The sequence below is a fragment of the Silene latifolia genome, chromosome X (assembly GCF_048544455.1).
Source record: "Silene latifolia isolate original U9 population chromosome X, ASM4854445v1, whole genome shotgun sequence".
NCBI classification, from domain to species: Eukaryota; Viridiplantae; Streptophyta; class Magnoliopsida; order Caryophyllales; family Caryophyllaceae; genus Silene; species Silene latifolia.
Window position 1 is genome coordinate 114,588,279 of NC_133537.1, and position 21,272 is coordinate 114,609,550.

General features: G+C 44.4%; 1 non-coding gene across 1 annotated transcript; it reads right to left on the reverse strand.

Moving 5' to 3' along the window:
- Nucleotides 1–6,290: 6,290 nt before the first annotated feature.
- On the reverse strand, nt 6,291–6,397 carry LOC141625591 (small nucleolar RNA R71). Its single transcript, XR_012535361.1, has one exon. It is a non-coding gene; the product is annotated as a small nucleolar RNA R71 (small nucleolar RNA).
- Between the last annotated feature and the right edge of the window lie 14,875 nt (nt 6,398–21,272).

Below are 21,272 nucleotides of genomic sequence, written 5' to 3' on the forward strand. Positions count from 1 at the left end.
TTGTTCATATCAAGTCTCTAGAATTCGCCTTTTGTATATTTCATCTGTTTATCATCATCTAACCTAATTAATTAGTATTAATAAACTTAATTTGAGATTAGTTTGTAATTCACTTCAATTCGCTTTAATTAATTCTCATCCGTTTAAACCTGTTTTTTTATTGCTTTTATGACCAATTCACATGTAAATAATCCGTTAAATCACTTCTACTAGAGTCGAACATTAATAATCGATCATTAAATTCACCAACAAACATTAACAATATGCAGTTCCGACTTCACAGCCAGAACTCACCTCAGGCACAGACGCAGTGACCACTGCGCCTCTTCCAAGGGACGCAGCATTGTTGCGCCTGTTCCGGGGTGATTTCTGTCTATGAACTTTCGTTTCTTGCTTTGACCTAGCTTGTAAGCTTATGTATTAATCGAATATTAATCGTAATATCACCACTAATCTGTCCGTAACCTTAATTGTCTTCCTTTTCTTTTCTAAAATTATCCGTTTTAAATGTATTTTCGACGTAAATCATTAAACCATTGTAATTATTGTTTTTTTTGTTATTTTTTATTTTTGTTTATTGTACTCGTTATTATCGTTTGTTTGCTCTCACATGTAATCAACCTTAAATCCTTACTTCGACCTAATAAGTGCTAATTATATGTTCACGGACTTAGTTAATTTTCACATGCTAGGACTAATTTATTGTTTGTTGCATTGCATGCATATAATCGACAACATATCAAGTATAGATGATTTCCCTAATCATTAGTAGAGGCCGCTATCGAGGCGGGCAAGATTAGGTGTTCGATCAAAAGAGCTTCCTAATACGTACCCTCACCCCTTACTCCAGATCTCTGTGAACATCCGTGTTCATTGGCATCCACGAGAGTCATTCTAGACATAGAATGCTAAGGGTAACTAGTTCTTGGTGTTCGTGTCACTACTTTGTGTCTTGACATGACGCGAAGTATTCGAACGGTTTCTAATTTTCCACAATAAATTGGTGGCGACTCCACAAATGCAAACGCTTGTTTTCCCAAGCGCCACCCGTGGGCCCCTCGTGTCCACAATTTGGCGACTCCGCTGGGGAGTAGTACACTTACGTGTTGCCAAGGGTGAAACTTGAACAAGGTTAGGGAATATTTTATATGAGACAGTTGTCGGTTTTCATTACTCGATCTTCTTTGATCGTTTTTTTCGGCGTTCCTAGGCCCAACCCAACCCATTCGACCAATCGTCCCGTCTGGACGGTCCAAATTCTTATCTGGGCCTACTGATAAATAGCGATTGACGTCAACCATACCATGATGCTTACTCATGTTTGTATCAAGGGCTTTCACTACTCGAGGAAATGGATTAGGAACCGGCCTTACTCTTTTTTGGCGCGGACCTCTCCACAGACCCGGGTTTGATTGCTCGGTATGGCAACCCACCCTTTTAAGCCAAAACCCTTTAAATGCACTCAGCATACCGTTATAATGCCTGTTTGAATGCTTGTAACATATGTGATCACGATTTTCTAAACAAAACCATGACGAATTTTGTAAAAAAAACCTCTTTCAAAATGTAAATATTTTCGAAAAATGGCCCAAATTAGCGCAAAATGAGTCGAACCTCTGTCCAAATATCGAGTCAAAATTCGGGCCTCAAAACCCATTTCAAAACCTCACTTCAAGTCAACACTCCTATAAATACACTACAGTTGATTAGGGCAAACATTTCAAAACTTTGTCATTTTCAAACCTCACTTGACACAAGTGGCGCACTCCCACTTCACAATTCGAGTCTTTTTTTTGAGTAAGTGTGCTAGAGTGGTTGATCGTGTTTTGATTCATCGTCGATCTTTTATCCAGTTTCCAAGATGTCTTGAACTAGTCATGCAAGTGTCAATGGACAACCCCAAAATGGTAATGATCAAATCCTAGCTGTGCTCGCTCATCTCTAAACAAGTCAAGAACAAACTATGAACGCCTTAATGCTATTGAAAGCCGGATTGTTGCGGTAGAAACTAGGCTAATGGTCCAATTACTAACACCAACGTCGTCATGCCAAATGATGGCGAAGATACGTCTACTGATCACTTTCTAAAACAATTACAGAAGACAAAGGCTGATCTTTCAGTCTGGCAACTAGTTGCAAGTTCCTTCCCACATCGCTAAGCTCTACTGAAAGCCTTGGCTAAGTTAAACGTGGCACATAACTCTACATCCGATGACGTAGTCAACTTGGTCTTCCAAGATTGAACTAAGCTAAGTAACCCAGTTACTTTCTCAGATTAGGATTTACCACCTTTAGGTGCTAATCATAACTTGGCTCTATACATTACTGTCATTTGCTTAAAGAAGAATGTGCCAATGACTTTGGTAGATGATGGCTCCGTAGTCAACGTCATACCATTGAAAACGACACATAAGTTGGGCATGAAAGAGTCGGATTGGACCCCTACCAACCAAGGTGTTCGCGTATACGACGGTACACGACATAAGGTAGTAGGACTAGTAAACCTCACCATAGCCACAAGGCCGATTGAGCGAAAGGATAACTTTCAAATAGTGGATATCGAAGCATCATTCTACATACTTCTGGGAAGGCCTTGGATTCACGCTTCCAAAGCGGTAACATCTACCCTCCACCAGAAAATCAAGATTCCACTAGATGGCAAAGTAGTGACGATCACTTCGTCACCTATCAAGGCAGTGATATAAAAGATGTCAAGCAACCAAGTAGTTACAGATCCAGTATACGAACTTGGGGGCTTCCATAGCATAAACCTCGTAGAAAGCGAACTGGCACCCTTATACTTCAATCCATATTCCAATTTAGTGGTCAACCACATACTCAAGTCTCGGGATACTTCCGGGAATGCCATCAATCTGTCCGAAGAAATACCTTCGCACCTTATAAGGAAGGAAACTCTCAAAGGATACCATTAGGATTGGGATACAAACCCACGAAAGAAGAAGCTCTAAAGATGCTCACACAGTTTTAAAACCGCAAGAACGTGGGAATCCAAATACGACCCTACCTCCCTACCCTAAATGGATACTTTGTTAGAGAAGGGAATCAAGAATACTTTCACGGGTTTCCCGAACCTTGGCACTACAAAGGAAGGCAACTAGCTGGAATCGAGATCTTTCACGATTGCTATTTCATTCCTTAAAAAACGGTTCCTACCGTCAAGACTCATCAAGCACCGTGCTTAGACGAACAGGCCGTTAGCCTTCTGTTTGGAGAAGATCGATTTGTTAGAGCTACGTAGGACTAGATCATTACCATGATACTTCAAGATGACCATTTCAATCCTGCCGCGTTAATCACCGAAACCAATTCAAATCAGCAAAAAGGATGGAGAAAGTCAATCAAATGGACAAACAACCAAGGAAGACTCTTCAAACTCACCACTGGAGAGGGAGAGATGTTCAAAGGAAAACAAGAAGACAACGAATTCGAGTCAGAGTCGGAGTCGGAGTCTAGAGAAGTCCCTAGAGAGTCTCCTCCTGTCGTCACTCCCAATCCCCTTGTTTCTCCTAGCATAATATCAAGTAGTAACAGTAGCTTGGGAAATGTCCCAACCGCTGCCCCTCTACCGCCACTGAATACTGAACAGATGGCTTCTTTGTTTCAACTATTTTCAAAATTTAATATTGAATAAATCAGATTCTGCTTACTCTTTGTGTTATTCTGAATGCAATTCTATTTACGATAATAATGAGGATGATCCAGACCCAGACCTAATCGAACTACCTCCCTACATAGCTAAAGAAATATTACAAGAGGGGGAAGGGGCACCAGTGATGTGACAATAATTTGAGCATATTTAGCCCCCGAATTAGCCTTGTTCCTATGCTTTTTAGTGCCTATTTGGGTCATTTATTGTCTTTAGTCCTTTGTTTTGCATATTCTTTGAGGTTTTAATCCCTTGGTAGGAAAGGAGTGCAAACCTTGCATTTTCATGGCAAAATAGAGCTAAATTGATTGAATTTAATGACCAATCATCAAAGAGAAGACAAGACTAGAAAGCCTTTGTACATACTATAGTAGATGGGCAATGATGAGAAAAAATCCTTGCATCTCCGAGGAAATCCTCAAGGATTTTATGAAGAGAAAGGAAGAAAAGAAGAAAGGAAGAAGCTGTAAGAGAATCCGAGCGGATTGCCCACAATCCGCCCGTCCAGCATATGCAATCCGAGCGTCTTCCTCAGCTGGACGCCCGTCCAGAACCACCACAATCCGCCCATCCACCCCGCGAATCCGCTCCTCCAAAACACCCGCTATCCGCCCGTCCCGTGCCCTGGACGCTCGGATTGTGTGACAGCTAAATCCGTCTTCTACTTGTTCAATTAAGGATGCGCATATTTTTCTAAGACCGGCAAAAAGGAGACCGGAGTCTCCCTTGAGACCGGCGATTCCTCAAGGACTTAATCGTCATTTAAGCCCTTAGTAAACCGTAATTTATGTACCTAATCCCCACTATAAATACCCCATTAGGCTAATTAGATTATCATGTTCTTTTTAGCAATCTCTAGTGTAGTTTATATCAATAAAATCTCCCTTTAATCTTGTAATCAACATTTAATCAAGTTTTAATACAAATCTCATTTCCTTAATCTCTCTTTTGTTCATCTTTTATTTTGGGTAATTGAAGATTATTTGGGTAATTATTGGGAGATTGACAACCTTCCAATCAATCATCAAGTACTTCTATTATTCTTTGCTTTATTATTGGAATCATTAGTAGGTATAATTCTCTTAATCCCTTTTTAATTATTGTTAATTATCTTCATTTATGCATCATGTTTTACTTTGTTGGTATGATTGACAACCTTGGTAGTATGTTAAACATGATAATGAGTGAGTAGTTTCCTTAGCTAGGGTTAATGGGTAATTAGGGGAAACCAACATGGGGGATGATTCATGCTTAAATTAATATGTTTTCATAGTTTATTTGCTTGCTTGTTGTGATCTCAACTTATGCACGTGTTATGTTTGATGAAATGCGAGCTTATGAATCCTTGCATTTTTTACCCATCACCTATCTTTTCAATGAGACTTGTAAGACATAAACCAACTCGAGTCTCATTAGACCATGCATATAGTTGAGTAGGGAAGATTAAGTCGACTTGTAGGTGTTGTACAGTCTAATCGATTCGGCTCCGGGACCCAAACTTTCCTAGGATTGTAAGATATAAACAAACTCGATCCATCACAATAATAATTGCTTGCTTATAATTTGAGAATATGTTTGTATGATCAATTCCCATGAATCCCCTATGACCCCATGACACCCTAGTGCCTTTTATCAATTGTTTACATCCCTTTTTAATCATCTTGCTTGTTTACTTTTATTGTTATTTAGTTTAGTGATCTTCTACTTCAAACCCCAAATTGTGACACCCCTAGACACCACTAGTTGCAATTGAAAATCTCATCTCAATTCCCGTCCCTTGGGATCCGACCTTTACTTGCCTCTTTACTAATTGTAGAGTTGTTTGTGGAGTTATAAATTGTGTTTTGGTCTAGGTGCTCCTAACGACAAGTACCGAAAACTAAACCTCCAAGTGAGTACGACCAAAAATGGCGTTGTTGCCGGGGACGGTGTTAACTTGATTTATATTTTCTTAAATTGTTATTAGTTGTGTTTTTCTTTGGCTTGGGGAAGTAAAACTCCTCAAGGTTTGTTCTAATTATTTTCGAGTTAATTGATATTTTGCATGTCTAGAAGATCACAAGGTAACTTGTTACCCTTTGATCACGAAATTGAAAGGACTTTGACAAACAATAGAAGACTTGCTAGGAGAACTTTGAGAGGTATTGGTGAGGTTGTAGATAATCAACCAAACACTATTGAGTTCATCAACCCTTTTGCAAGAGAAGGTGAGGAGAACCCAACACAAAATCCAACACAAAATCAACCCACAATGCCTAAATTTTCATCATATTCCGTACCAACCGAGGAGAACCTACCCAATGGTACTCCCACACCACAACACTTAACCGGAAATTTCATTGCCAAATCCGCATTTATCCAATTAGTCGAAAGAAGCCAATTTGGGGGGATGCCTAGTGAAGACCCTCACTCTCACATGGAGACTTTTTGTGACTATTGTGATGCGATTTCTCAAACCGGTGTAACTCAAGACCAAATTCGATGGGTCTTATTTCCTTTTTCTCTAATTGGCACCGCAAAACAATGGTTGAAAGGCCTTGATAAGGCTACTCTCGGAATTGACTCTTGGAAGAAATTGGCTCTAGCTTTCTACAAAAAGTTCTATCCACCGGAAAAGACTAACATGCTAAGAGCTCAAATTACGGGCTTTAAGCAAAGAGATAAAGAATCCTTGTATGAAGCTTGGGAGCGATTCAAAGGAATTTGTCACTCATGTCCTCATCATGGACTTAGCGAGTGGTTCTTGGTACAACAATTTTGGAACGGTCTTTACGAAGACTCAAGAAACATTCTCAACATGGGATCAAATGGAATGTTCACCGAAGTTGTGTAGATACCCAGTATCTGCTGAGACTCCAACAAACACCCGATGATTATCGGACTATAACATGTTTTGGGATCGCAGCGTTTGATCGACAGTTTGTGTAGAACTTTACGTCGGAAAACTTAAAACGATTTCGAAAACAAAACATTTCAAAACATTTCAAAAATACCTGGAGTGTTTAATGCACGGCGACGGGGTCGCGATGACACTAACTAGAGTCAAAACCGGCACCGGACCAAAAATCGACTCGAAAATTCAAATCCCGACTCCAACAATGAGTCAAACCGAGTCAAACACAAAAACAAAATATCTCAAAGCCTTCTATGCTAAGTTTTCCCGGATTCATGTTGGTCAAGTACCAAACATGTGACTATAAAACCTAGGATAGAACAAATCATGATTGCGTTTGTTGTGAAAGCGACAACACAGCTCGAAGACCCGCGACGTGGCTCGCGCCTCTTTGAGCAGCCCAGGTGGCCATGTCGCTCAAAACTCACACAACCACTCATTCTCCTATAAATACCCCTCAAATGCCCCCCATTTGAGAGTTACGCGAGTGTCCGCCCCCTCTTTTCTCCCTTAAAATTCTCGACTCGACTTCTAAAGTCACAATCTGACGCGTATTTACGACCTATCGATCGTAAACACGAGCCTTACACATTGTTTGGTACCGTCATCGTGCATTAAACCACTTGACCTACCACTTCGACCACTACACCATCACTAAACTTTTAAAAACACTCTTTTTACTTACCAAAACGGTTTTAAACCGAGTTTTTTCCGATCAAACAAGTTGTTACACTTACGTCGGTCACTCGCCATAACCAAACATGTAAGTATGAGGGTGTAAAATTCCTCTTTTATTATGTTTTCATTTGTTTCATGACTCTAACATGCTAAAACATGCATAACATGAACCAAAACATGGAATAAACGAGCCAAAACTGATTTTTGGTCTGAGGCAGAAGCCCCTTAGGTCGCCAAATGGCTCGCGCCTAAATGGGGTACTCAGACCAGAGATCAACCGTGTTTGTTCTCGTCATTTCCCTTAATCCATTTTTCATATTTGTAATCGGTTTTTACCATTTCAAGTATTTTCGAAACCTTTTTGTTTCATTTCACATGTTTTAACCATAAAACATTTTTCACCCTTGGTTATTCATACCATGACGGTTAAATCCGTGTTTCGGTGATAATATTTGGTTAATGATATTTAAAAGGTATTTTAAAGCCTTTTATTTCATTTCTTTGCATTTTCAAACAAACATATTAGTCACCAACACGAAATCATCCTTGGTTCTACATACCATGCCGGATTTTAACCCGGGTACGATGATGAGTATCGACTAATTACATTCAAAATGGACTTAAAACAATTAGTCCATGATCATTTTCAAAACTATTCATGTCAAGTTTGTCAAATCGAACCCGACACCGAATATTATCAAATAATGATGATTATTCGAGTCTAGTTCTTCAAATCAACAAATGCGGTCTAAACGACCCTTTCAAAATCAAACCGGGTTCAAAAACCCATTTTTAACACGTTTTATAACGTTTTTTAAACAGTCAGAACACGGCATACAACCGTTGGCTAACCCGCGCCTCAAGCAGGCCTTTTCCTTCTCATTTTCAAAACCAGAGGGAGGCTCTTTACACCGCCGGTTGGCTCGCGCCTCTTATAGCCGTCTAGTACAGGGCCTGTTCCCTTCCAGCATTAGTCCAGGACGATCCCGACTCCGGTTAACCCGGATATAGGACGGATCAGATGACTATTCGATTATTCAAACCACATTTGCAAAATGCCATACTAAGACAAATGGATCATGTTATGCACCCTAAACCTAATACGGTAAATGGATGTTTAATTTCCGTTTTGCATGCAAATCAATCATTAATCCAACTCGACATCTTATACTTGATACTTGGATTAAATAAACCGACTTAGAAAGCTCTCACATGTTAGGTTTAAATCATTGGATGCGCATTCATGCATTTAAACCGTTTTATCAACTTTTGCATTCAACCAATCAAGATCAATCAGTAGAGGCCGCTAAACACGGGCGGGATTGGGTGTCTAATTAAAGGGCTTCCCAATACATACCTTCACCTCTTACTCAGAAACTTTGGATAGTGGACGACCTTATCCAGGGCGTACGAGAGTCATTCTAGAGATAGGATGCTAAAGAGGGACGATTTCCTTACCTTTAGTACCTATGTCAAACGCTGCTTTGTGCTTCGATTTGACCGAGGTATAAAGTGGATTTCGAACGGGTTCCAGGTATCCCACAAATGCTTGGTGGCGAATCCGAACATCTCTACTCGTTTCGAGACCCTTACCGAGACGAAACCGACCGATCTAAAACGATCCGGTCGAAAGCATTTTTACGCCGCCGAGCGTGGCTTTCAAAAAGACCGCTGCCATTGTCCACAGATCGGCTGGGCATACGCAGGTGGGCCATGTCCACAGATTGGCGACTCCACTGGGGAAAACTAGGACACTTACGTCTTTGTGATCCCTAGATGGTGAGACTCGAACGAGGTCTTGGTTGGAATGCATTAATTGAATATTACGGTCACGGTCGGGTTCCTTGTCCAGGCCCACAACCTAACCCTTTTCGACCAATTAGCTCGTCTCGTCGGCGTGAGTTTTCTCATCCCCGCGTTTCGAATCCCGATTGAGTCAAGCATACCATTGACGTCACACATTTCTGTTTCGTCAAAGAGCTTTCATCACTTTCGAGCACGAGGCTAGGGCACCCTCCTTACACATTTTGTTTGGATTGGTATCCCTCTCGCAAATCGGGGTTTGATTGCTTGGTGTGTAACCCACCCTTTTAAGCCAAAACCCGTGTCAGCATGATGCATAATATAATGAAATGTGAGTGCTTATGTGCTAGTTGATCATAAGTCCTTCCGTGTCATTTTCAAACTTTCAAAAACACCCTTTTTGCGCCGTTATAATGGCCATTTCAAACCTCGGTCTTTCGCCGGCCAATACACGCCTTTCTAGGCCGTCGTAATGACGATTTTCAAACCCGGTTTTATATAACCATTTCAAATCGCCTTTCTAGGCCGTCGTAATGACAATTTTCAAACCCGGTTTTGTATAACCATTTCAAATCGCCTGTCTAGGCCGTCGTAATGACGATTTTCAAACCCGGTTTTGTATAACCATTTCAAATCGCCTTTCTAAGCCGTCGTAATGACGATTTTCAAACCCGGTTTTGTATAACCATTTCAACACGCCTTTCCAGGTCGTCGTAATGACGATTTTCCAACTCGGTTTTTTATAACCATTTCAACACGCCTTTCTAGGCCGTCGTAATGACGATTTTCAAACTCGGTTTTGTATAACCATTTCAAATCGCCTTTCTAGGCCGTCACAATGACGATTTTTCAAACCCGGTTTTGTATAACCGTTTCAAATCACCTTTTTACGCCGTTATAGTCGCCGCGTCTAGACACGGATTTTAACCCGTTTCGCGCCGACAATGGCTCTTTCAAAACCCGAGAAAAGCACACACCCTTTTCTCGAGACACTTTCGAGATCCCGAGGACCATGCACCGTCCCCGAGACCTTTTCAAACATTTCAAACTCGATTTTCAAAACATACAATTTCGAATTTCAAAACCGTCTTGGGAAGCAACACACTGTTTTCCGAGCCGACTCAAGCTCAAACCGTCTATTGCAAATAAACTTAAGACAACCCTTTTCAACTGATCGACTTGCGGAGATTTCTATCTTCGGAAGCCGCCCATTAAAGCGACAAATGAATCTTTTTGAAAATTCCTATTTTCGAAAACATTAGTCCACCATTCCAATTCCGCTCGTGTCTATCGAGTCAAAGCAAACGTACTTATGGGTCTTTACTTATGAGTCGTCTCACCACGAGACCCGTCCAATGGCGTCACGCCGTCATGTTGGACTCGTGTCAAAGGTTCGGTCAAACACCGTCACGTCATAAATCGAGTCAGCACCGAGGGACCACACACGGTCGCCCCGTCTTGTTGAGTCGGTCTTTGTCTCGTCCTCTGTGTTGACTACGTTCAGTCTTGGAACCATGTCGGATTGAGTTGTAATGTGAGCCATTTTTCTGCCTCAGAGCCATGGCCCCGTCTTCGACTTCCTCTGTCAACCACAACAACAATGATAACAACAGAGATGTCACAACTGATCAGCTAGCCAGCCTGCTTACCGCTCTTAAGGTCACTCTGGATCGCGTCGAGACCCGTATCGATGCCCTGGAGAACAAGGAAATTGGGGAACATAATATCCCACCTATGACTGAAACTGAGAAGAGGCTGAAACTCTTGGAAGAACAGCTCCTAGCCCGGGCCAACAATATCCACCTTAAAAATAACCGAAGGTTCGAACCTGTTGGGGACCAGTTACCCGACAACTTCACCCTGACCGATGTGCCTAAGTTTAAGGGAGTGGAGGACCCACTCAACCACATCCGTGCTTTCAAAGACTACATGGCTATTAAGGGGGTCAAACAGGATGAGATCGCAGTTGAGTACTACTCCTTGGAGCCGATTCCTCGCCAATAGTACTACTCCTTGGATCCGAAAAACCTTACCACTTAGGATGAGATCGCAGTTGAGTTTGCCAAACAGTATGCCGACAACGTCGAAATCCAGGCCAACAGCCGTACTCTCGAGGTGCTAACCAAAAATGACAAGGAAGGATGGTGAGTACTCAGCTGGTCAGTAAGCCGAGTGAATCAACTCTGGTGGAAAAATTTGTCAACAACCTCCGCTCGGTTTATGCCAACCTGTTGAGGTATCAGAATATCAAAACTTTTCAAGATCTGCAGATTCTGGGAACACGTATTGAGGACGACCTCCGAAAGGGTGTCTTAGAAAAGACCACCGGCAGGGGTTACCAGGGATCCACCTCAACCGGATCTCGCCCTTACGGTCAGACGAACAAGATTGATAAGGTTAACCTCGTCGAACCATCTGCCAAGAAAACTGAACGCCCCCAGAGAGTGTTCACCAACATAGGGTCGACTTATGCAAGTGCCCTGAAAAGGCTCATGGACCAAGGGAAGCTACAACCGATTAGACCCACCCCGGATCCGACCGATGCCAAGAAATCCCGATTTCGGAACCCCAACGCCTACTGCCAGTATCATCGAGGGAAAGGGCATGATACCGAAAATTGCTTCAAACTCAAGCACCTCATTCAGGACATGATTGAGAAAGGAGATTTGCCCATACCCCCACCAACCAAACCGAACAACAAAACGAATCCCATGGGAATTCACTCCATCTCTGACGAGGAGCCGGCCCTAGACTGCTCTCATCTCATCTTGCCAATTGACGACGAGGTGAATGTTCTGGAAAAGGACCCTTCAGACGGAGTGTTCGTGTTCGATCGCCACCATGCTCACTATGTTTCAAAGAAGTTGAAGAGGCCATAGCCGCCCTCTCGAGAGAATCACCCGACTCGACGACGCCTACCGTCGACTCATCTTCAATCCCCCAACACCGCGTCCGAGGGAGAATTCCCCAAGCATTCAAAACTACCCACCCCAAGATGGATTGCTCCCGCGACCATTTTGGCATAGGCCTCACGAAAATCACATTCAAAATAACCACCTTCAAAATAACTACCCTCAAAATAATTACCCCCATAAAAATCACCCTCACAAAAATATTCCCCACAAGAACTACCCACTGAGGAATACCCCTCCAAGGTATCCTCGAGACCCTGAAATTAACGGCATATGGCGGGACGATGTTGAAGATGTCTATGTCATCCCGGGGAAGGAAATCGGACACCTCACCCGGTCCGGACGTCCCTATCAGAATCCGAGCAACTCAACGGCCGTTCCAACAACGAATGACCAAATTGTCCCGGAGGTGGACACTCAACCAAAGGCCCCCGAGAACTCAATCTTGAAACAGCTCCAGAAAGCAAAAGCCGAAATCTCAATTTGGCAACTAATCGCAACGTCTTTTGAGCATCGACTGGCCTTGCTGCAGGCCTTGGGAAAATTAACTGTGCCCTCCACCTCTTCTCCAGAAGAAATAGTGGCACAGATGACGAGAGACGCCCCTGATATGAGCAACCCGATCGTCTTCTCCGACGAGGATATTCGCCTGTTCGGAGCCAATCATAACCTGGCCCTGTACATCACCGTACAATGCCTCCAAAAGAATATACCAATGGTCCTCGTGGATGACGGTTCCGCCGTGAATGTCATTCCTCTCAAAACTGCCCACAGGCTGGACATCAAGGAATCTGATTTAATCCTAACGAATCAGGGAGTACGCGCCTACGACGGCACTCGTCGCAAGGTCGCTGGGCTAGTCACTTTGATCGTCGTAACCGGACCCTTAGAAAGACAAACCAGTTTTCAAGTGGTCGACATCGACGCGTCCTTCAACATGCTCCTGGGACGTCCCTGGATTCACGCCGTCAAGATGGTCACATCATCACTCCACCAAAAGATCAGGGTCCCCTTCAACGGGAAAACGATCACGATCCCCGCTTCCCCAATCAAAGCAGTTATGAGAAGAGGGGTGGCCTCCCAAGCCATTGAGGAGGACGACAATGAAATGTGGGGTTTCCAAGCCGTAAACGCCATAACTGATGAACCTTCAACCTCTGAGTGTGACCCGTTCACCAACCTCACGATCAACCGTATCATGATGAGTCAGGGTTATTTTCCGGGTTTGCTGCTCAATCCACTAAAAGACCCATTGCCTCCCTTGAAACAGGCTAAGGTCCCCAACATTCCCTTTGGGCTGGGATACGAACCTACCAATGAAGACATCCGGGAGATGAACCTCCTAATCCGAAAACGCAAGAAGCACGGAGTCACCCTCCGTCCCTACCGCGTGACTCTCAACAGATACTTTGTCCCCGAGGGAGAGTCTGAACTCTACCACGGCTTTCCGGAGCCGATCTATGACTCTGTGGCAAGGGCTAGATACCCGGGAATGGAAGTCTTCCAGGACTGCTACTTTATTCCCGACAACATCGAAGCTGCATCAACTGAGTCCAAACCGTCACCATGCCTTGACGGACAAGCTGTCACACTCCTCTTCGGGGAAGATAACATCAAACACCTCGACTATGAGGACATCATCAACATCGCCCGAAAGACAATCGTTTGATCCAACCGCCTTGATCTCCGAGCATCGACCCGAGAAAGCTACCCAGGGCTGGAGGAAAACCATCAAGTGGACCGATCGCCAAGGCCGCATTCTCAAGATGACAACTGGAGAAGGCCCTATGTTCAAGGAGGGAGGTGAAGAAGGATCTGAGTCTGAGTCTAAGGCGGAGTCAGAGTCCGTTATAGCTCCTAACACTCTAGATGTCCCAGTCAAGGTCCCCTTCCCACTGTTTTATCACAAAGTCGTGGCTGATTCAGAGGCTGAGTCTACTAGGGTCACCCCCACTCCCATGAAAGGTGACGACCTTGAGCCTGTTCCAGGGGCCACTTCCTCTGTTGTGTCGCCTCTGACTGATCATGAGATGTCTGTCCTTTCCGAGCTTTTCACTCGTGTCAACTTAATGAACGCTAAGTTTGCTTATGACTCGTCTCAATTTAGCTGCAATGCAATTCTGAATGATCATGAGGAACTTGACTTGAGTGACTACCCACCTCACTTAGCCAAAGAACTTGACAAGCGGGAAACCAGAACCCCCATCATTGAGGAAACCGAGCCTATTAACGTAGGAACCGACAATACACCTCAAGAACTTAGGATAGGGACAACCCTGGACCCCTCGGAAAGACAACAGTTCATTGACCTCCTTCATGAATACAAGGACGTGTTCGCCTGGTCTTACAGAGATATGCCTGGGATTGACAGAGAAATTGCAGAGCACCGGATACCCATTAAACCCGGGGCTAAACCTGTGAAGCAGAAGCTACGCCGGATGCATCCTGAATGGGCCTTAAAAATCAAGGAAGAGGTGGACAAACAGTTCAAGGCCGGGTTCATCAAAGTGTCTGAATACTCGGATTGGGTGGTCAACATTGTGCCGGTACCGAAGAAAGACGGTAGAATTCAGGTTTGCGTCGACTTCAGGGATCTAAACAAGGCGAGTCCAAAATACGACTTCCCTTTGCCACATGTTGACATTCTGGTAGACAACACTGCTGAGCATGCTCTCCTATCATTCATGGACGGGTATGCTGGGTACAACCAGATTAAGATGGCTGAGGAAGACATGCACAAGACTGCATTCACTACACAGTGGGGTACATATTGCTACACGGTCATACCTTTCGGCCTCATCAACGCCAGGGCAACCTATCAAAGAACCGCTACTACTCTCCTACATGATATGATGCACAAGGAGGTAGAGGTATATGTCGATGACATGATCGTCAAATCAAAAGAACGGGACGGCCACATCAATGCCCTCCGGAAATTCTTCGCTCGTCTACGGAAGTATAACATGAGACTAAATCCCCAGAAGTGTGCATTCGGGGTCACCTCCGGAAAACTCTTAGGACATGTCGTAAGCAAAAGAGGCATTGAGATTGATCCAACCAAAACCAAAGCCCTTCAACAAATGCCTCGGCCTAGGAACGAGAAGGAGATTCGGGGATTTCTCGGTCAGGTCCAATACATCAGCCGATTCATTGCCAAGCTTACTATGATTTGCGAACCGATATTCAAGAAGCTTCGTGCCTCCGATCACACTGATTGGGACGACGACTGTCAGAAGGCATTCGACAGGATAAAGGAAATCCTATCCAAACCTCCTGTCCTCATGCCACCTCAACCGGGGATTCCTCTATCCCTATACCCGATGTTAATAACACAAGCCATGGGCGCAATGCTAGCACAAACAGGTGGCAACGAGAAGCGAGCCATCTACTACATCAGCAAAAAGTTCATTGAGTATGAGACGAGGTATACCCAACTGGAAAAGACATGCCTTGCCCTAGTATGGTCAACAAAGAAGCTGCGGCATTACATGCTCAGCTACACGGTCCACATCTACTCCAAGATGGACCCGGTTAAATACATCTTCAAAAAACCCGTACTAAACGGAAGGATGTCTAGATGGACACTCATGCTGTCCGAATTTGATCTCAAGTTTGTACCCCTCAAGGTTATCAAGGGAAGAGCAGTCGCCAACTTCCTAGCATAAAATCCCGTCAACGAGGATCCAACCACCGACACATGGCCACTTCCTGACGAAGAAATCCTTTGTGTCGACTCCGACGCATGGGACCTATACTTTGATGGTGCATCTAATCTGAGAGGCTTCGGGGTAGGAATCCTTCTAATATCACCAGAGGGAGAACACGTTCCGATCTCGGTCAAGCTAGACTTCGCCGTCACCAACAATGCCGCTGAATATGAAGCATGTCTCATCGGCCTACAAGCAGCCATCACACTTGGCATCAAGAGATTGAGGGTCCATGACGATTCCTCACTCATCATCAATCAGGTATCCGGATCATGGAAAATCCGATCTGACAGCCTAGCTCCTTACCAAGCGAAGATCAGTCAAGAGGCCGAGTTCTTCGACCAAGTCGACTACTTCCACTTGCCGCGAGAGGAAAATCAATTTGCTGATGCCCTGGCAGAGCTTGCCGCGCTCGTCAACATACCTGACGACATGACATTGATGCCCCTATTTGTCGAGAGAAGTAGCGAGCCAGCTCACATTTGTGCCATTATCGACGACGAGGAAAGCCATGATGAACCTTGGTACCAAGCCATCCTCAATTACAAAACCAAAAACGAATTCCCTCCCAACTCTGATCAAAGAGGACAAAGAGCCATCCGTTTACTTGCATCACAATTCGTGATAAACCAAAATCAACTCAACAAAAGAACACCCCAAGGAATTCTCCTCCTTTGCATTGACCATCACAAAGCCAAAAAAGTCATGGGAGAGGTTCACGACGGAGAATGTGGCCCTCACATGAGTGCAATGATGCTTACACGGAAAATCATGCGGCTAGGTTACTACTGGACAACCATGGAAGCCGATTGCCGTAACTACGTCAAACATTGCCACAATTGCCAAATCTTCGCCAACATACAACACATACCACCATCCCTTTTATATACCATGACATCACCCTGGCCATTCTCAACCTGGGGATCGACATCATCGGGAAAGTCAACCCGATAGGCACCAAGGGGCATTGCTTCGTCCTCGTCGCCATCGACTACTTCACCAAATGGGTGGAAGCACAGTCATATGCAGTCTTGACCGCCAAACAAGTGGCCAAATTCATTCAAAACAACATCATATGCCGATATGGGGTACCCCATGAAATCATCAGCGATCAAGGCTCTCACTTCCGGGCGTAAACTCAAGCTTTGCTGGACAAATACAAGATCAAGCGACATCGATCTTCCCCCTACCGTCCCCAAACCAACGGAGCGGTGGAGGCAGCGAACAAAACTCTTGTTACCATTATCAAGAAAATGCAAGACAACTACCCCGATTGGCCGAGCAAACTCCCATTCGTACTCTGGGGATACCGAGCCTCCATTCGGACACCGACAGGCGCCACACCCTTCTACCTAGCATACGGTATGGAGGCGGTTCAACCGGTAGAGTTAGAGGTCCCATCTCTACGCATCCTAATAGAGAGTCAAGTCCCTGAGGCGGAATGGACCCGTCGAAGGTACGAACAAATCACTCTTCTAGACGAACGGCGACTCAACGCCTTGCACAACGTCCAGCTATACCAACGACGTATACAACGGGCATTCAACAAAAAGGTTAAACCCAGAAACATCCAAGAGGGCAACTTGGTCCTCAAGTCAGTTCTAGCACCATTACCCGTCGATCCAAGGGGAAAATTCAAACCCAACTGGGCCGGGCCATACCTGGTCAAGAAAATACTTTCGGGGGGCGCAGTGAGACTGAGTGACCTAGACGGGGAGGACTTTACAAACCCAACCAACTCAAGAAATACTAACTTTGGACCCTATCAACCAACAACCTAGCCTAGTTTTGCAACTAGCGTCGACCTCAACCCTTTTCAAGTCAAGTTCCTCAATACGTTCTGATTTGAAATTGCATGTTTTATCGAGTCTAAGCTGCGGCACCTTGCCCGTTTCAAATGTCCTTTGATCTGTCAAAGGCAACGCCCATTTACACTACCAAAAACGACCCCCCTGAACTACGAGCATGGTTTGATTTTACCTCTTCAGGTGAATACGTAGGCAGTCCCTCTTATGCATGAGGGATACAACCACAAAACCCAATTCGAATTCACAAAACATTTCGAACTACGATCATGGTTTGATTTCACCTCTTCAGGTGGATACGTAGGCAGTCCTTTCTTACACAAGAAGGATACAACCATCCCCACAATCAAATACAATCATCCCCATACAAAATCCCCATCGAAAAAGAAGAAAGGGAAAACCACTCTCTTTTCCACAAAAATACAAAAATGAGCCTTTCTCCCTTTCCACAAAATACCACTTTCCCAAGTGCAAACGTTTAGGACGATTCAAATCGAATTGCCTTTACCAATGGATGGAAGAAACAAGCGTTCACAACTTTCTACACGAGCAATCCTCTTATTTAATTAATAATGGAATGGATTACAATTTCAACAACAAATAAAGCTCGACGAGTCTACAACTTGTCAAAGCTAAGGTGTCCACTAACACACCTCACATAATAAAACTAGCACAAAACACACAATAACTAGCTAGTACAACATAATAAAAACTCACAACAATAATACAACGTAATAATAAAGCGGGTAATGGAGGTCTTCACTCTTCCATTCTACCCTTGCCTATTCCTTCGGGGTACATCTTCCCCTTGTTCTTCTTGTTGGCCCGCCTAGCATGGGTTTTCTCCTCAGAACGGATCCTCAACGGATCTAAGACGACAACGGCCTCCGGTCTAGCACAAGACCTCATATTTGACCCAAGACGAGCCAATGCACGGCCCACCATATTCTTGGGGCCGGAACTTCTCCTCTTCGGTGGTCTCATCACATCGGGGGTAGCTCCATCAACATACTCCTCAAAGAAAGCACGGTTGGTCTTGCCAACCTCTCGGTACTTCAAGTCGACAACCTCATCCTTACGAAATTTGGATCTCTCTTCCAAGGACGAAGCACGTGACCACTTGACATAAGCGGGAGTCACCCATGTCGTGGCAGCGGGGTTTGGCACCTCCTAAAGCGGACGAGTGGCCCACCACCTTTCAAAGAATTCCACAAGCTCGGAGTTCCGGAACACATTCTCTTGGACAAGAGTATCTTGAGCGGGCACCTTTTGTTGACGCCCCATTTGCCTCATGAGCCTTTCGGGATATATGAAGGAAACAACCTTCAAACCCACCGCCATCAAAGAACGAGGACTAGCACCCGAAGCGGGCAACCCCGTGAAGGACCTCAAGTGCCACCACGGCACCACCCAACGGATATGAGGACCACCCTCCTCCGCCAATATTGCGGCCCAATAGGCCTCGGTGGAAGCAAAACTATCCGGGTACAACTTCTTCCTCATAGTGAGGTGACGGAAGGAGTAAGAAGAAGGATTAACCGGAGGCTCTACATACCTTAGCCTCTCCAATAGCCACACTTGGAGGATCCTTGGCGATCCAAAAGATGGAGCTTCTCCACAAGAGCCTTCCTTGTCCAAAGCTTGGATAATCTCTCCAAGCACCAACCATGATGGATCTCTACCATGCTCCATTTGCTCAATCACATGGATAAGGGTCATGCTACCATGACATCTTGGCCCCTCCTTCTTCAAGATATCAACAAAGAGATACACATGGACAAGGCAAAATGTAAGAGCCCTTCTCCTAGCAACCTCCGAGACATTAGCATCTAACCGATTCAAGAAGATGTTGATAAGAGCCAACATATCCACGCCATGTGGAGCAAGAAGAAAGTTGATTTGGCTTGTTGATAAGCCCAACATAGAACGGAATTTGTCCTTGTAGCACAACCGAGTCGGAGGAAGCACCGGAGCACAACCCGGCCACCCACCAATGACTCCAACTTCTTCGGCGAGAGGACAAATTTCACCTTTCGGGAAAACGAAAACATGATGTTTCGAATCCCAAAACCGAGAACATGCTTCAAGAAACGAAGGTTGCACCTTAACTTGACGAAGCACCAACAATTGACCAACTCCCATACAATCGAGTTGATACTTCTCGAGAGGCGACAAATCCCGGCACCATTGTCGCAAGGCGTTCTCGAAAGCATCCATGAAATATTTTTGTGGAAGAAGAGGAGGTTTTGTAGAGATGATTTTGTGTTTCGGATGATGAAACAATGAAGCGCAAACGTCCCTATTTATACAAAATGATCAGCGCATTTTTCAGAAAAAGAGGAGAGCCGGCTTCCATCACCAAGACGCTCGCGCCTCTTTGAGGCTCCTCCAGGATTCCCGCTGTTGACTTGTCTCTTTCAACATGTGTTTTCTCCTGATACCTCAAACCTCCCGCCAACAACCTCGCGCCTCTTCGGGATGATTCCGGGAAATTTTGTGTTTCTTCACACTCACATTTCCTTGTTTTCGCGTTTTACGAAATTCGACACGGTTTCCATGACGCAGCTTTAAACATACGGATTTTTCTTTCTTTTTTTAAGGGGAGAAGGGCTAGTCGCCCCGATCCGCGATGGATCGTTTCCATATCAGTCGAAATTCCGAATTTTTTTTCGCTTTTTCGCAATTTTCCGGCAAAAATCAAAATCGAAAATTGATAACACGACATAAATTTTCCTCAAAAATTCAAGCGCTCACAAATTCGAGTCTTGACATAAAAAGCCAAATATACTCGTAAAAATCCTTTTCTAAAATTCTTTCCTGACGGTTTGAGTTTTATATTTTTTCGAGTCAATTTCGATGCAATTTAATTCACGACACGAGTTAATTGCTCAAATTTTCAGCAATTCCTTTGAATTCCGAACGTGACGATTTGTCACGGAATTTTCAAAATTCGTTTCAAAATTTCAAATTTTAACTTCAAGTCATCTTGGTTAATTTTTGTTTTTTTTCAATCAAATGCTTTTACGTGTTTACGTTTTTGCGTATGTGCTATCTGTTGCCTGTTTTCTACAGCTAACGATGCAGGAACTGGTGCAAAGCAAAAGGAGAATCAACAGCCGACAGCACTCCTCCGAAACACAACACAAAAAAGCCGAAAATCACAAAATAAACCACAATCCAAAAACACATATATACAAGCCGCTTTACGCAAAATATATCAACAAACGTCTATCATACAGACACTGGCCGAAAACAAACGTCTATCATACAGACACTGGCCTAAAACAAACGTCTATCATACAGACACTGGCCTAAAACAAACGTCCATCATACAGACACTGGCCTAAGACAACGAACTGGGGGCTATCCGCCACCTACCGAACTAAGCACTCTCTATCCTCTTAAACGGAAAAGAAAGAGAGCAACATGGGAAACAGAGGAGCAAAAGCGAAAGCAGAGGAGGGTACCATGACGATAACCCTCCACTCCTGCTCCATGACAAAAAAGAAGACAGTGTCTTGCAGACTTCGGATGATGAAGAGGCCAAGAACCATGATGCAATGCACCATTCCGATATTGAACCCCACTCATCAGCCACCCTGTCTATGAGCCACAACGAAAAGGACAAACCGGCCATATCAGCCGCCTATCCTCCTCTACGGAAGCATCCTCCACCTCTGCCTCGAATACGGCAGCCTCCTCGGCCGCTACATCCCCTCCAGGATCGACTTTCTCCTCCAAAGCCTCAACAACGGACCCCATAGGTCCTAGACGATACCCTGCGATAAAAAAAAACAAACAAAAAAA